Below are 12,328 nucleotides of genomic sequence, written 5' to 3' on the forward strand. Positions count from 1 at the left end.
TCATTCCGAGAACTTTTGTTTTTGCACATAAATAACACCATGGCAATTCTGCTGAAAACATCGTCAGTCTGGGTTAGTTCCATTCAAATCATGCAAGTTAGAGTCCAAAACAAGGGCAAAAGTGTTTGCAAAAGTAGATATGACGGAGACGTATCAGTGCACAGGCCGCGGCAATGGCGATGACACAGACAGCCACATCGCGATCTCGCGAGCTCGTTTTTGAGCGAAAGGAAAGGGGACACGATGGGGAAAGAGAGGGGATCGGACGAGCTCGATCTAGGGTTCCCAGGGGACGTTCTTAAAGTGCTAGGGGGTACTGTGGTGTGCGTGGCGGCCATCAAGCTGTGGTGGCCATGGATGTGCGCCGCGCACATGTCCCTGCCTCCTCCCCTGTTGATAGATAGGAGAAGGCCTTAGGTGGGCTGGACTTTAGACTGTAGCATTGGGTCATAAGTGAACAGTGCTCTTTTATATCCCCTTTTCTTTTCTGCTTTACATTTTCTTTAGTGTTTTGCATTTAGAATTCATACCAAATAAATTTAGTTGACTAAGAAACTTGTTACATAAATATTAGTCATTATTTTGGAGAGTCCCGCAATGTTTCAAGTCAAAAGGGAAAATATATAAATATTTGTTTATTTGAAAAGGGGTAATTTTGTTGTTTTTGAACCACTTTATATTTTACTAGGGATTAATTGGTGAGTCAAATGATCTTGGTTCAACATGTTAAAATATCAGGAGAATTTATACTTAAATTCGATCATATTAGTTTTATACTTTGGAGAAATAAATATTTGACTTGCAAATTTAATTTGAAATTGACTTTGATTTTTGGACATGTGGCAAGTTGCATAGTAATCACGATGACATGGCCACCATTAGGCGGAGATCACTGTAGCAAGATTCTCGGGGTGTTACATTATTGGGCCCAAAAGGAAACCAAGCTCTGGTTGGGCCGTAGAATTGCGTCGCTTTTTTTGCATCATTTGCTCTGTTTTTTGTGAACGTGCTGGCTCTGTATTTTTGCATCGTTTGAAATCAATTGACATTGCGTAGCAAATGACCAAATTTTTAAGGGCCAAATTTATTTTTATCATGCAAAAGGCCACAAACTACTCAAAAATTGTCTCCTTTTGTTCATATAATATATATGACCACGGATTCCCACGCGTGCAATTAGCTTCTTTTTCTTCTTCTTTTTCAAACCACCGTTTCCCACGCGTGTACACTCCCGATGTTGTGGTGGGTTTGAAAAAGGGTTACTTCACATTTGACCCCGTTATTGCCATGGCCAAATAACACGCAGCACTATGGCTATTTAAGCCACCCTCTGCCTCTGCCATCCCTCATCCATCTCCCATCCTCTCTGCCATCTGCCCTTCTTGCTCTTCGAACACTTCTCCTTCTTCTAGCACATCCTCAGCCATGCAGTACACCGGACCAACCTACCACTTCCCACCCATCATGTGGGAGAGGCTCTACCCTCCTAGTGTGTACGTTGAGCACACACTATGTGTGTGGGCAATATCAAGGTGGAGGACCGCAAGGAACTTCACCGAGTTCTTCCTTGCATCTGGCTACCACCACCTCCCACGGGGATCTCCAAGGATGTTCCGTGTTGAGGAGGTCATCCAAAACGGGGTGGTGATTGCTCCCCTTGCCCACTTCACCAACACATTCTACGCCTTCTACCTCCTTGGTTGGGTGTTTTGGTGTGGCTGCGAGTTCATCGCTTTCACCACCCACAACATGTTCACGGAGTACACCAACATCTACCCCACCGCATCCTGCATGCACACTCTTCCGTACCCCATCGACAATGCCCCGGAGGAGCAGTGAAGGGCGCCCAGAGGAGGAGCGAGGTGGAGAAGTCGGCGTCTAGGGTTCTAAACCCTCTATCTATTTTTCTTTTGTTTTTGAGTCTATGTTATGTTAAGTTGTAATCCCATTGAACCGTGTGAGAGATGCTATGGGCTTGTTGGCCCTTTTATCAAGTTCTATTATTAAGTTTTCTATCTATTCTATTATAAAGTTCTTCCTACTTTCAACTACGTGATCGTGCTATGGGCTTGTTGGCCCTATCTACATGTATGTTGATTGTTTTCTTAGAGAGCTCACTTTGTTAGTAACCACCTAGTGCATGCAGCCACAATGAACCCTTCTTTTCTTACACAAGCCACAAATATGTAGCCACCTAGCTAGTGCATGCAGCCACAACATATTTTTTCAATTTATTTGTCGTAGCAAAACGGGTGCAGGTGCGAGTGGATTGAAAAGGCTACAACTGATCGTAAAAAATGATGCTCTAAATTGAGAAGACAAGTGTGCGAGAAGAGAGGAACCAGCGGCAGCGACCGTCGCTGCATCCGTGGAGGCTGGCGTGCACGAAAGCGGCTCGGTCAGTGCATCATCGTGGCGGCACGCATCAGCGCATGCAGGCTCGGTCGGCGCATGCAGACTCGGTCGGTGCATCGACGTATGCAGGCAGGCTTGTTGGGTGCATGCATAGCAGGCTTTTGTCATGGTGGCGCGCGCAGGCATTTAATGCAAGGGGCGGCCCAACGGTCGAACAGCTACACCCCCAATGCAGCCCCACTCGTCAGAGTTAACGGTCAAAGCACTGACCCGACGGTGACGTCCGTTGTGACCTCTTTTGAGGGTTTTGGGCAAGGGAGTGGGGAAAACTGAGCAAAAGTTAAGAGTATGGGGATGGATGAGTAGAGCTAAGGAACCAGGGGCACAGATGTAAAAAAACCTAGATATATCATAGGCGGTTCCCAAACAGAAAATAAAGTTTATTCCTTTTTCCACCATACTTTCACTTTCCATGGCTAGCCGTATCCACGGTTGCCCTCCATACCAACACTTCCCAAGGAATTTATTATTTGACAACATAAAGTAAATTCTTTTTTTTTGCATTTTGGGACTGGGCATCCCTAATACCTTTGCCTTACTCTCGTGCAATGACAAGTGAATAAACACTCATCTTGAGAATAACACATCTAGCATGGAAATAGTAGCCACCCCTCACCGCTCCGTGAGTGAAACAAACACACAAAAGAGAAGTTTATTTTGAAAATTAGAGATGGCACATGAAAATTTGCTTAGAACAGCAAAAGAATACCGCATATAGGTAGATATAGTGGACTCATGTGGCAAAACTGGTTTAAGGATTTTGGATGCACAAGTAGAGATCATACTTAGTGCAAAATGAAGGCTAGCAAAAGATATTTTTTTGACTGTGCACTGTAGGGAAAAAACCCACAACCTATCTCTTTATTCCACTCCAAAAAGTTACAATATATACAAGGTTATGAAGGATACCCCCAAAACAAATCCTAACCTATACAATAGAAGAAAAGAAAATACATCAAGGGGGAAGATAGGTTACCCAACGCACAAGGCTATCCTTGAATCTAGGCTTAATCCTAAAGGAGAGTAAAGATATGTCATGTACAAAAGATCTCCTCCAATGATTGAAGCTAGGTCTAACATGCCTAAAAACTTTAGCATTCCTGATCAGCCAAATATTCCAGCAAGGAGTGAACAACACTTCAGCAAAAAAGGGCTTATTGAAATCTCTTCTAGCTTTAACAACAATATATGACATGTTGTTACCATGGGACCAATAAATGTGAAGATAGTTCCACACACGTTGACTAAAAAGGCAATTGAAAAAGAGATGATCCATGTCTTCTCTGATATGCAAATGGCAGAGCACACATGAGATGCCATCATCAGTATGTCGATGCCTTCTCTCAATCATGCCCTTAGTGTTTAACCTATCCATTATCATCATCCAGGCAAAGACCTTGATTTTCATAGTATAAGAGCTGGCCCAAATCCAGTTCAGAAGAGGATTTGAAAGACAAATTCAAATGCATTTGGATGTAAAATCTCTTGGGGGTATAGAACTTGTCAGTTCCATGCCAGTACCACACATCATTGGATTCAGGTTGAACCTCATGAAGCAACAACAGATTTTTTAGAGAAAGAAACTCCATGTAATGTTGCTCAGATCGAGGTAGATTAAACCAGGAAATTAGGTTTGAACAATCCAAGCCCTCTTTAACAGTTGACAGAGCATCTTTGCAGTAAGAAAAGAGCCTTGGAAATCTTTGTTGCAATGGGACAAGAGAATTTTCTAACTGCCATTTGTCAGACCAAAAGAAAGCAGTATCCCCCTGATTGACCTTAATCCAAGTCACCTCTTTGAAATGATCCACCAACTTTAGAATGTCCTTCCACCAAAAAGATCCACATGAAAATGTACACTGTGGTACCACCCCATGATAGTAGGAATTCCAAACAAGTTTAACCCAGGGCACACCATCCTTATTAAAAAATGTGTTCACATGCTTGAGAAGAAGAGCCACATTCTGAATGCCAATGTTCAAAATTCCCAACCCACCTTGGTTTTTAGGCCTGCAAATGAGCTCCCTAGCAGCCAGAGATGGAGCAGGCTCTTGCCTGTTCTTTATCCATAAGCACTGCCTCTGAATTCTTTGCAACTGCTTCAAAATTCCAGGATTAATGAGCAGACTGCAAAGAAAAAATATGGGCAGAGAGGACAAAGAAGAGTTTAGATACTGTAGCCTCCCACCTTGTGCCAAAATATAGGAGCTAGCAGTCATTCTCCTTTCCATGCAATCCACCAGGGGCATAAGATCTATCATTTTGGGTTTTGTGGTGCCAACAGGAAGAGCCAGGTAAGTAAAAGGCATTGCTCCAACTTGACAGACAAAGATTTCAGCCAATCTCTTTGTCTCCTCTTGAGAAACATTAATAGGTATCATGCAAGATTTATGGTAGTTTACATCAAGTCCAGTGGATTGGGAGAAAACAAGCAACATTCTCTTAAGAGCCAGTAACTGACTTTCCACAGCAGGCACAATAATCAAAGTGTCATCAGCATACTGGATAATAGATGGTGTGTTCATGATGAACTCCTTGCTCTTGTGCTTCAAATGATAGTCTCCCCAACACTCAACTCTCTCACACAAATTTGGCTATGGTGGAAAGAAGATTTGAGTGGAAAGCAACTTGGGGAAGCCTAGAGATCAAGATTCTTGTGGTTGGATTGGAATGTCTTGGTCTCAACACATGAGTAGGTGGTTTTCTCTTAGAAAATGAATGCTGGAAGTGTAGGCACGTTCTGATGGCTCTCTCACTTATGGAGAGGAGGGTGGAGGGGTAAGCAAAAGATTGAGAAGCGACCAACCAAGAAACAGATAATCTCATAAGCAAGCATTAAGCATAAATAACACTGAATAAAGCATCGCAAGTAGGATGTAATTTCATTGCATGACTATTGACTTTCGTACTTGCATAGGGAATCACAAACCTTAACACCAATATTCTTACTAAAGCATAATTACTCACCAACATAACTCACATATCACATCATCATATCTCAAAACTATTACTAAGAATCAAGTTTATTTTGTCCAATGATCTTCATGAAAGTCTTTATTATATAGTTCTTGGATATCTATCACTTTGGGACTAATTTTCATGTGTTGCTTTTGACAAGCTCCAACAAATATAAGTGTAGATCATGAGCATAATAAATTTTTCTTTCTCTCAAATTAATTTAAGTGAAGCAAGAGAGAATTTCTTGAAAATTTTACTAACTCTCAAATAAATCTAAGTGAAGCAAGAGAGCATTTCTTCAAAAATACTAAAGCACACCGTGCTCAAAAAGATATAAGTCAAGCACTAGAGAAAGTCCATAACTCATAAAAATTTAAGTGAAGCATAGAGAGCAATTCTAACAAGTCATGACATAATTTTGGCTCTCTCAAATAGGTGTGTCCAACAAGGAATGATGACTTAAAACACAAAATAAAACAACCAAAGATTCATATCATAGAAGACGCTCCAAGCAAAATACATATCATGTGACGAATAAAAATATAGTTTCGAGTAAAATACCGATGGTCGTTGGAAGAAAGCGGGGATGCCACTCGGGGGCATCCCCAAGATTAGTCGGTTGCTCATTTTTGGATAATAGCTTGGGATGTTGGGGCATCCCCAAGCTTAGGCTCTTCCATCCTTCCTTCATCCATCGTAAGATAACCCAAACTTAAAAACTTCAATTACACAAAACTCAACAAAACCTTCACGAGATCCGTTAGTATATGAATAATAAATCACTACTATAAGTACTGTATCAATTCATATTTTGTTTTTGTATTATATCTACTGTATTCCAACTTTTCTATGGCCAAAACTCATCAAAGAAAACCATAGAGCATTCAAAATAAGCACACAACACAAAGAAAACAGAATATGTGAAAACAGAACAATCTGTAGTAATCTGACTATTTTGAGTACTTCTGTAACTCCAAAAATTCTGAAAAGTTAGGACGACCTGAGAAATTTGTATATTGATCTACTACAAGTGGAATGGGTATTTTATCGCTCTATAGTAAACAATGGAAATTAATTTCGCGAGCGTAAAAGTTTATGTTTTTTAGCAAGATCAAACAATTATCACCCAAGAAGATCCTAAAGGCTTTACCAGGCACAAACACTAATTAAATCATACAAAACACAATCATAACAGTAGCATAATTGTGTTAACACTCAAAAACAGGAAGCAAAAATCAAAAATAAAATTTATTCATTGGGTTGCCTCCCAACAAGCGCTATAGTTTTACGCCCTTAGCTAGGCATAAAGCAAGGATCTGAGGTTTGTTATCTTTGGTTCGAGATCCATAAGATGCCCTCATGATTGATTCATAAGGTGGCTTAATTATAGTTCTTGGAAAGTGTTCCATACCTTTCCTCAAAGGAAATTGGAACTTAATATTACCTTCTTTCATATTAATCACGACACCGATAGTGCGTAAAAACGGTCTCCCAAGAATAATCAGACAAGACGGATTGCAATTAATATCAAGAACAAGAAAATCTATGGGCTCATAATTCATATTTGCAAGAATAAGAACATCATTAATTCTTCCCATAGGCTTTTCAATAGTAGAATCCGCCAAGTGCAAATTCAAAGAACCACTGGTACTTGTCGGTGCTATACAAACGGTTTTTAACTCCTTTCTGCGACAGCACTTGGGACCGTCACAAAGTGAGTGTGTGGATAGGGTGTCCTTCCCACACGACCCAGAAACCATAGGGGATATGGAGCAGTGATCCAGAGGCCTTCCAAAATGTAATCGTGTGCGATGCAGCACACACTAAATTCTTTCGCACGTGTGGTATCGATGATTAAGCATTTCTAATGACGCAGTGAAACCGTACGGTCTGTCGTAATGAATCGTTTGGGAAACAGTATGTAAGGCACATGGGCCAACATATGAACTGTGTGCGATTTGTGCCCCATCACACACGAGTTTTCTGCATAACCCGTCTGCCATGCTAGACTCCATCGCACACGTTTGCCAACAATTACCGTCTGCGATAATGTTCTATCACAAACGGTTTAGTAGCCCCTTCACACACATACAAGTCCTGCATACCATTTTTTATTTGTTGGGTATCACCGACGGTTACCGCAAGAGTGATGTGTGCTTTTCGTTTGGAATCCCACACGTTTCCTGAAAAAATTACGGGGATTGTATTTTACATTGGGCATGGTTTACTCCCAGTTCTCGTGTGCGATAACGCGATATCACAAACAGTTCCGAAGACCCTACGCACACGTAGTAGCAAAACAAATCGTTTGCGATCTGCTGTGCATCACCGACGGTTCCGCTATGATTGACGTATGATTTCCGATGTGGATCACACATACTCATTTAGTTTAACCGTGTGCGGAGCAATTGCCAGGTTAAAACAAAAATTTCCCATTTTGAATCGGCATGCAAAAAGAAAATTTGCCACAATATTCAATTGAACAAATAAACAAAAATATCATATTTTGAATTGGCACACAAAAAGAAAAGTCGCCACAATATTCAATTGAACAAATAAACAAAAATATCCATTTTGAATCGGCATGCAAAAAGAAAATTCACCACAATATTCAATTGAACAAATAGTGTCCACAGGAAGAACATTCATCAGATTTTGTAACAATTGCAATTGAACATATGGTAGCTAAATTCCAATGATTTGTCCACACAGATATGCATTACATAATTAATCATAGTGCACGAAATACGAAGACCTCATCAGATGGAAAACAATGGATCCATGTGTTATATGTTTAGCGGCTAACTCTTACTCAATGTTTCAGGAGAAGGCATGCTTAAATCTTCATTATCACCAGTGGGATTGATGTAGTGCTCCAGGAAGAAGTTGCTGATGAATCTCTAAATCATCAACAATTCACCAGCCGGGAGCGGTTCAGGGTTCCTCGGTTTTAAGATGAGCTGCAGTATTTTTAAGATCAAAATGTGCCATATGAGTGGAGTAGAAGATATTAATTAAGATAGACTTACTAGTACTAATTCACGACGATCGTCACAGCTATCAGCAGATTTGCAGATGGAGATCATGTGTCTGCAAACATAGTATCCACAAAGGTTGGTCCCTGCTTCTTGGTGAGGACACTGAAATTTTTTGTACAAAATTAATCATGTATTTGTCCTGTTAGGAACAACCTAACCGGTGTTAGATGCATCATTTTTTCTTTGGACAAAATAGAAAGAGGTTTATTTAGAAGCTTGAACATTTGACTAGCGTACGGAAAGGTATTTGCAGACTGTTGGATAAATTTTCCGAAAATAACGGATTTTGGTGTGTTACCGGAGAAATGATCTCGGGGTGCAGAGGTAGTTCCCTCTCAAACAGGTTCCCTGGTGTAGTTTTCCACAATGCGAGCACACTGCAAATGATGATGAATTTTGGCAACATCAATTATTGAACCAGATATGAATGCAAATTAATTTCAACATCATGGAATTCAATACCTATCCATGAATTGCTGAAGATGCGCCAGCTCCTGAGTGTTTGTTGACTCTCTGAGAGAATCGATGTAGTAAACTGTGTTCTTGTTTGGAACAATGAATACCAATATTCAGTGTTCGCTACATATTAAGAAAGCCATGAACTAGCGAATTATGTTGAAATCTAAAAAACAATAAGTGTGTGCGTGGTTGACTTACCGTTCATGATATGGCCAGAGAAATGATTCTGTATGGGATGTGTTTTTGAAGAGACGGATGACCGTGTTAACGGCCCAGTCCCTTAGGTCCTTAGCATGTATTGTTGTGTTTTCTAATTCACGATCTATGAAATATACACCCTCCCTTTTTCTTCTCTGCGTGTTCAATCCCCTGAGAGGAATAAAATTCAGTTAGCTCTTTATCATTTACAGCCTTGTATGGAGAAGTTGATCAAAGTTTGTTAAGTACTTACAAAATCAGGCATCTAACAAGAGGTGCCATCGAGCACGTTGAAGTTGAAGAAGAGTTGTAAGTCCTCGAAACTCACATTGATGGAACCAGCACCGTGTCCGAAATGATCTCTATTGTAGTGGACTAGCAAAGCTTGATGACCTGCTGACATTTGATCCATGCAATATTCATGTAACTCGCGGCAACTCGAGCTGCACTCATCAAAGTATTCACCAACAAGAAATGGCTGGCCATGGACATAATTGCGTACTTCAAGTATGTCTGCTTTACTTTTAGCAAGCAACAAACATACTTCTTCATCATCCATGTCGTCAGAAATAATATTACTCCATGATTCGCACAAGCTGCTGTTAATTTGGTTCTGGGCGATGAGTGCTTTAAGTAAGAGGCAATCGTTCTCTTTCCTCTTCACTCTCCCGCTGCGCTTCCTCGTGGTCGTGAGTGTAGCCTTTTTGGCCACTTCCTTCTTGGTACTTGAAGCATTTCTGGCAGAACGTCTGGTTGCCTGCAAGGTAGACTGTCGAGCGGATGGTGAAGCTTGGACGGACTACTTAGTAGACGATTTGTCTATGCCGGACCGCTGAGCTGGCGGTGCTGCTGTGACGGACTGTTGGGCAGTAGGAGCAAAGGCATCGGACTACTGACCATGCGTTGAAGCTATGTTGGGTTTCTGCGCAGGTGGTGCCAACTTGTCGGTGTGCTGAGGAGGTCGTGCCAATGCGTTGGTTTGCTGAGCAAGAAGTGCTGACGCATTGGTATGCCGATCACGCAACTGCGGACCGATGGACTGATGAGCAGTCGGTTCGGGACCTACAGACTGCTTAGCACGAGGTTCCGAAGCATCAGACTGCTTAGCAGTCTATTCCACCAGGTTGGTCTGCTGAGCATGTGTTGCAGCTGGGTCTCCCCCCAGTGCTTCAGCGGCCGACATCTGAACTGGTGGTGCGTCTTCAACAGTTTTAGGCCTTTCCACTAGCTACTTTGGGTGGAGGATGAAATGTCTTGTACGCCACAAAGTCGGGTCGGCTGATCACAGGTTGATGCATCAGCCCGTGAGAGCTGTTGTGGCAAGGAGAGTGTCACCGGTTGAGGGGCGATGGTGGTTGCTCTTGGCGGGGCTTCAGGGATCTCATCGATGAACTCTATTTCCTTTCGTGGCCATTGGATGTCATGTAACAGTGTTTGCCCAAAGGTCCTTTGCTCAGCGAAGTCTCCTAGGACATTCTTCCGGGCAAATTCATTGAATCCAGGCTTTACGTCAGTGATGTAGCACTTCACACAGCTCGGCTTCAATGGCACATTGTCCAAGAGGAGGCCATCTTCCAAGAAGGGTGGACAAACCCAGGCTGTTACACATTTTAATGTACCTTCATAATGTGTAAGCACACCCTTCAGCCTGTCTTTCATTCTAGATAGATCAGATATAGCATCATCACGAGCAGTTGTAGTCTCAGTGTCGCTGGGGTCAGCTGATGCACAACTACTCTTGTGCAGTGTTATCGCGCAATAAGCAGCATCCTCCATGCCCGCGTCCCCTCCCATCTGCTGGCTATCTGTCAGTGTTAGAGTCTTCTGCATCATCATTGACTCCTCAACATCCTTTCGAATAGCCGGATAAATCTCCTTCCTCAACCTTTTATACAATGCATTCTGCTTCATTTCACTCCTCGCTTTTTTCATGCCGAGCCTCTCTTCTTTGCTGAGTGTGAAAGCCCTCTTGTGCGGGACATTAACACCTATACCCCTTGCATGGCCATGGGGCTCTTTTGTTCCCAGAGCAATGGACAGAATGTCACATGGCCCTAAGTTCCTGTAGAACCTTCCAGGGATCTTGGAAGCCTCTAACATCACTTCATACAGTTTTGCGTCACGTGCGTTTTCAAAGTAATAAGTTTCATCATAACGCATCTTTGCACGTGCCCGCAAGTAGTCTCTGGCGCGTTCGCCCTGATTTCACTAAAGGCCGGATTCCCACCCGCCACTACTGCTTCTTTGTCCTCCTGTTCCCATATCAGTTTCATGCCGTAGTATCCTGCCACACCCATACGATGGGGGTGTATGTTCTTCTTCTAAAGTTCCGATTGCTTGAAACTGTTCTCAGCAAACTCTTTAGTTGTCCTCACCCTTTGGAATTCTGCCCAGTCTGCCTTTGTAATTTGGGGGTATGTGGGGATTGGGTCTGTAAGTGCATCTAGTGCCTCTTAGTGATTTTGGTGTATTGAAGACTTATAGGTTAAGGGACTGATGCATTTGTGAGTGTACACAGGTCTATAAGTATATGAGGAGTTTGATATTTATAGAGAAAGTCGACCCCTAAATGAAGTTCTTTGACTGAAGACTTTGGATTTCTGAAGACTTTGAAAGTGAAGAAATTGGTGAAATCCTGAAGACTTGGTATTCATTCGAGGAACATGAAGCATGAAGACTTTTTTTCGCAGTTTCATTTTCTCTTTCTCGAGTCATAGGAAACACCGTACTATTAAAGGGGGTCAAGAAAATACTATGGAAAAATTTCCAAGTGATGCTCAACTCAAATCCTACACCTACCAGTCCCTTCGAGTGAAGCCATTGGAAATCTCATACAGTTCAGTCAATTTCTTCAGTGACAGAGACGAAGTTCTTCTGGTCTCTGAGGAATTTGTTCTGACTGAGGAGTTAGGAATTCGCCAGTGCAGATTGCCTACACAGTGAGGAACATGATAGCCCTGAGGAATTTGATACTCAAAATTCCGACCGTTGTTGTGCTATGCGCCAGCTGTCCCAAAATATCTACCCACCTAACGGTCATATCATTGAAGGGCATTTATGTCTTATCATGCCGGGCTGCTCCCTAGGCTATAAATAGCCGTCCCCTACAACCACTAGCTAGTTGGCTGCTCTGAGAGAAACTGACACTTGTCATTTGACAGCATCCCATCCTCCGAGGACTTTGAGTGAAAATCATCAAGTGAGGAAAACCCAAACCCAAACACATACAAACCCAAAGTGATTGAGCATCACTGAAGAGA

Source organism: Triticum aestivum, chromosome 1A (assembly GCF_018294505.1).
Source record: "Triticum aestivum cultivar Chinese Spring chromosome 1A, IWGSC CS RefSeq v2.1, whole genome shotgun sequence".
Lineage (NCBI taxonomy): Eukaryota > Viridiplantae > Streptophyta > Magnoliopsida > Poales > Poaceae > Triticum > Triticum aestivum.